Source organism: Styela clava, chromosome 8, assembly GCF_964204865.1.
Source record: "Styela clava chromosome 8, kaStyClav1.hap1.2, whole genome shotgun sequence".
Lineage (NCBI taxonomy): Eukaryota > Metazoa > Chordata > Ascidiacea > Stolidobranchia > Styelidae > Styela > Styela clava.
The window spans coordinates 5,062,625-5,068,802 of NC_135257.1; the positions used below are offsets into that span (position 1 = coordinate 5,062,625).

Genomic DNA, 6,178 nt, shown 5'->3' on the forward strand with positions numbered 1-6,178 from the left:
TCGCGTTTTACAAATGTGCAAAGTTGCATGTTATTGCGATAGGTTCGCATATCTGGATAATTGCAATAAATTCTGTACTTCTAGCATTTTGGGTAAATTATATAGATCATCTGGTCTAGAAGATTCTAGATAGACGTAACCAATTTTTCACACCGCAAAAGTTAACAACGTAATGATTTCCCGGAAGCTTGCATCAAAATAATAGTATACTGTAAGTCAAAATGAATGATAGTTTCTGTGTAAAGTTTTTTTTAATTAAGGTCGATGTCAACGCGGGTTGAAATAGTGCCTGTTCGGGGTTTCGTGAATAGTGAAGGCGAAATTGGGCCCCGCGCCATAAAAAGTAGCTCGTGAATTAAAATGCCTCGTGTTTGCAGGTTCACCCTTCTTATGTTGAGGTATTTAATATTAAATTTTTAATCAGATCTTAGACCTAAGAGTTAGTATACAAATTTATATATATTTTGGGATGAATTTGTTTTATTTTGAATAACTTTTTGTTTATGGAAATTTGGCGGGGGAAAAGGAAAAAAGGAAAATCAAATTTTAAAAAGATATAGGAGCTTTATATTACAGGCATTTGCCTAGAATATCGTCATGTAACCAAAGTAATACCGTCAAATTCAATTAACTGATTCTGTTGGTGAAGAATTAATAAGTATAAAATGAAACTATTTTCTTTTCATTCTAAAGGATCAGACCTTGTTCTATTTGTGTAGATATACTTTTATAAAGAAACAAAAAATATAAAAAATGAAAGTAGTCGCTATCGTAGCATTGGGTTTCTTGGTAACAGCAAAGGAAGTCTTCTCCAAGACCATTGAATGCCAAGTACCAGAATGTCGTAAGTATTATACAAAATAGAGAAACTAAATAGCGTTGATTTGAAATGACAAATGGTGACAACACTTTTTCTACATTTTCTTCACAAAATGAGGTAAACAGCATTCCACGCTGAATTAAAGCTTATAGAACTAATCTAAAACTGATAGTAACTATTATTATTCGGAAACGATGATGAGTCGAAAATTTTCATGGTTGCTTATAGGTCTTGAATTCCATGATCACACGGTCACAAATATTTTTTTTCTTATTTTATACACTTTCAGCCAAACATCCCGGTGTTTCTGACTGCAACCCAAAATGTGAAGTTAACTGTTTCGCGGATCCATGTTTCAACTGCAGAGACAACCCAGACGTGATTTGTGTTGCCAACTACTGTGATGGATGCAATGCTTGTTTCTACGAGAAAGGAACTAACAATCCGCTCGATGGCTGTGACCTAGAACAATAAATTATTGATATTATGGAAGCTAACAATCTTACAAAGAATTTAAAATATGTCTCATGCAAAGAATATTTTCGCAGGAATATACTAAGCATGACTCAAAACCTCTTTCGGAGGCGATTTTATTTTAAAAATTAACAGATTGTATTTTTTGTATAAATAAAAATGTTTCCTGCCTTTTCAGTAAGTTTAATTAAGCGTCTATTAAATGAACTCTTTTAATCCTTACATGACATATGTGTACAGAGAAATATGATATACAGTCCTACAGTCTGAAGTATAATATAGTTCGTCTGTGTCACCTTCGTAGAGCGCATGCTCGTTCGAACTGTTTGTTAACTTTTTAGTATAAATTGTTTTTGAAATCTACATATGCTTGAAATGTCTGTTCTCAGTTATAAACTTATTTTAGGTCTCGCAATAACAGTAGCTTCACTGATAAAACTTGTACTTCGTGCATTTCTATGCTGGTTACAAAACATAGATGTATCCATGTCAACGATAATGCAACAGCGGAGGTCCCACTGATATAACATAGGAAGACTGACATTTCTTTAAAAAGTAACTTAATACCAGTTTAAAAAGTTTAGTATTGTGCATGTTTTGCTTTGAAACCAGCAAAGCAGTGTTTTTAGGATTAATAAATTCAATTTTGGTTTATTGTGTTTTCACTGTTCGGAGGAATAGGCAACTCACAGAATTTTCAATATTCATTGTATAACAGAAAGCTGTATAACTTCATAATGATTGATTATTGTAATATGAGAATATTTGTAAATCGGTGTTATATTTCAGCTAGAATTCTGTTTAGTGCAAGCACATTTCGTTTGAATCAAACTCTTTTTTATAGCAATGTTCTAGCCAAATCCATACAAGATGCACGCTTCTTTTTTATTGTCAGTCAGTAGTTTATTTTAAAACCAGTTAAAAACCAGTACTGGTTATCAAGCAGCGGCACCCATAAAGTGAGTCTAACACGAAATTATAAAGAAGAAAAAGCGAAGAGAGGACTAAAAAGAAAACTAAGTATATGTTATTTAAAAAAAATCCTCGGGGCGATCTGCTATAACCAGCAGTCACTCGCTCCAACAAAAGACGACTCCGAACACCACTTACTCGGTAATCATGGAGATAGCAGTAGTGGACTGTTTCTGTGCATTGTATAGCAATGAGCTATAAACGTCTGATTGTGTTGGCTCAGGGTTACAGTAAAACACACAGGTTGCTGAGGGTAACCACAACAAGATTACCAACGAATAAACCTTACCTTTATAGTAGGAAGAAATTGAGGTATCTGAACGTGTTTCTGGACCGAGTGTTTAAGTGTTTCACATAACGTTACAGGAATTATAAAATCAGAGAAGATATGAAATATCAGAATATGTTGAAGAAATTCCAAAACAGTCATTCAAAACAAAGATAGTATCAAAAGACTTTTGCAAAATGACTACTCAATACAAAACATAGAAAAAAAACTACCGAAGAATCAAGTAGTCTAAAATTGAGTAAACCAATAAAGCAAAGTTTAGGAATATGTAAAAGATTCCATACCAGGAAATACGTTTACAATGATATTAAAGGTATAATGACAATCAAATGAGCAGTTTAGGCTTGACTGCCTGTAAGGGTAATCAACAGAAATGAAGTAAAAATATTAAATATTGGGCCAAGATCTAAAGCAAGCGTCTTAAAATTTCATTGTGGTTTAATACGACCAAAGGTTCATGAACCATCTCTACCATAAGCAAAGTATATTGCGGAGGGTACGAATAAATACAGGAATACCTGTTTAATGTCATTTACCCATGCAACTAGCATGGTACACCTTACATAATTTAAAACATTGGCAAAAATGCAATTTAAATGAGGACATGAAACAAACAACTGAGGAAAAAAAAAGGATTTTTAATCTAGGCAGAGTGGAGCAAGCTAACTGTTTTGCATAAAAATAAAATCCAAGACAAGCAAATTAACTTCAATTATACAAGTAAAACATACTCACGTAACATCATTTACTCTTTTAACTATGACATGGAATTTTACTTTTTATTATGTAAAGCTACCTCGTCCTGATTCAATTGCATACTATTTTTCGATTTCTTTTACCCTTTGGATAAAGCTAACAAAAAAGCAAAAGATTGAAAGAATACGTTGCAGTTTAAACCAATATATAAAAACCGAAGACAAATTAATATGCAACTTATTAACATGTTATTCGGAGGGTCACAATAACCTAAAACATTCTTTTTTTGCCAACAGAAAAAGCCGGATTGTCAGAAAAAAATGTAGGTATTGATTAACTTGTGCCCAAAAATCTTGCGTGATTGGACAATCAGAAAATGAATGTAATAGATCTTCAATTGCATTTCCACAAGATCCACAAAGATTTAAATTTACCAACTTCAATCCATATAAAACGGTGTTGAAAATAATCTTTCGACCTCCCCAACCAGTAACAGCAAAGCACCAAAAGATATAGTAACAGTAAACTTTAATACATAACTCGAACACAGCGGAAAAACACACGCAGCCTTAAAAGCAGAAACAAAACGGAAGGGGAGAAAGTAAGCCCAAAGAGGGTTGCCAGAAATTCCAATTATACGATATACAAAAATATAACACTCCCACTTAATTGAAATTTCTCCGAATTAGGCTAAACATTTTTAATGCCCATACAATTACGTAATCTCTCAAAACGATCCCTAGGAAGACTTTTAGTGAATATATCAGCAAGCATATTTTCAGTAGGACAATATTCAAGTTCAAGAACCCCATTGTCAATTGTCTCCCTAATAAAATGATAACGTATATCAATATGTTTAGTTCTACCATGCGAAACAGGATTCTTTGCAATATCAATTGCCCCCTGGTTGTCTTCCCTAATAATTGTGGGATAATTCTGTACCATTCCAAGTTCAGCAAGCAATTTCCTCAGCCAAATAACTTCTTGTGTGGCAGAACTCAATGCAACATATTCTGCCTCTGCAGTTGATAGAGCAACAATGGGTTGTTTCTTGCTGAGCCAACTAATGGCACCACCGGCAAGCATGAAGAGGTTTCCACTTGTAGAATGTCTATCATCTTGATCACCAGCCCAATCTGCATCTGAATATCCCATTAGATCATTTCCAGACTTCACATATTTCAAGCCAAAGTCTGATGTAATTTTCAAGTACTGGAAAATTCTTTTAACAGCTGTCATGTGTATTTTCGTTGGGCATGAATTAAATTTTGACACAACACTGACAGCATTCGAAATATCAGGACGAGTAGCAATGGCTGCATATAAGAGACTTCCAACCATTGCTTGATACTTTTTAGGATCAACTTTATCCACATTTCCACCGTCATCCTTTTTTAGCTTTACATTTGTATCCGACGGATTACTATAAGGTTTTGAATTTTTCAGACCATACTTTTCTAGCATCCCCAGTATGTACTGCTTCTGGTGTAATTGTATGCAATTATTTTCAGTATCTTGTTCGATGCTGACCCCCAAACAATAATGAAGCTCACCCAAGTCTTTCATCTTGAATCGAGTAGAAAAACTTTCCTTCAATTTTGTCAGTTCAAACACCGATTCCGCAGCTATGATAATATCATCCACATACACTGCAACAATTGTTATTGAATCGGTTATACGTACATAAACACAAGGATCAGCAGAACTTTGCAGAAAATCCATGGACTTCAAAAACGTACTCAGAACACTATTCCAGCACCGTGGTGACTGCTTAAGTCCATATAATGATTTTTTCAATTTGCATACAAAATCTTCTTTGCCCTGTGCAACATAGCCTTCAGGTTGCACCATATAAATCTCTTCCTCCAGTTTCCCATTTAGAAATGCAGTTTCAACATCCATTTGATGGATCAACATATTCTTTTCTAGTGCTACAGCAAGCACAGTTCTGATAGATGAAAATTTGACAACTGGAGAAAAAATTTCATCATAGTCAATGCCATACCTCTGAGTATATCCCTTAGCGACCAGCCGAGCCTTGAATCTTTCAATTTTGCCATCACTAGTATACATCGTTTTGAATAGCCAACGACACCCAATAGGTTTTCTACCGGCTGGTAATTTTACAAGATCCCAAGTTTCATTTTCCATCAAGGATTTGTACTCATTTTCCGCTGCAGTTTTCCATTGTCTTGCACACTCAGAATTCAACGCATCTTCCAGAGTTTTCGGCTCTGCAATTTGACTAGCAAGATACGCAACATGATATGATTTATCGTGCAAGGCAACATCTACATATTCATCATAGCCAAACCTAATTGGTGGATTCACTTGTCGACTAGATCTCCGAGGCATTTCTTCATTTGATTCGTTGACTCCCACTGCATCAATATCTACTTCTATTTCCCTTGGTGCAGATTTTTCAGCTTTTGTATCGGAACGTTTTACAGTTGTATCAAATTTTCCTTGACCAAAATCACTTTCATTGAATACAACATCTCTCCGAATAAAAACCTTTCCAGTTCCTTCCACCAGTAGTCTGTAACCTTTTGACCGCAAATCGTAGCCAACGAATCTCAATTTTTCAGCTTTTTTATCCAGCTTTTTCCGCCTACAATCTGGTACATGAGCATAAGCCACACATCCAAAAACACGAAAATGACTTACATTCGGCTTTCTTCCATACCAAAGTTCGTAAGGCGATCTGTTTCCCTTGATGGCAGATGTCGGCACCCGATTTCTAATATATGCTGCTGCGTAGACAGCTTCAGCCCATATTCCCTTTTTCATTCCGGCATAGCATATCATTGATCTTGCCGACTCCATCAACGTTCTATTCATCCTCTCCGCCACACCATTCTGAGCCGGTGTGTGAGCAACTGACAGTTCATGTTTTATGCCCCCTTTCCGCAAATATGCTTCAAAAT

General features: G+C 35.2%; 1 long non-coding RNA gene across 1 annotated transcript; it reads left to right on the forward strand.

The window, feature by feature from the left end:
* The first annotated feature begins 682 nt into the window (after nt 1-682).
* On the forward strand, nt 683-1,948 carry LOC120345899 (uncharacterized). The gene is made up of 2 exons (XR_005569930.2): nt 683-844; nt 1,110-1,948. It is a non-coding gene; the product is annotated as an uncharacterized LOC120345899 (long non-coding RNA).
* The last annotated feature ends 4,230 nt before the right edge of the window (nt 1,949-6,178 follow it).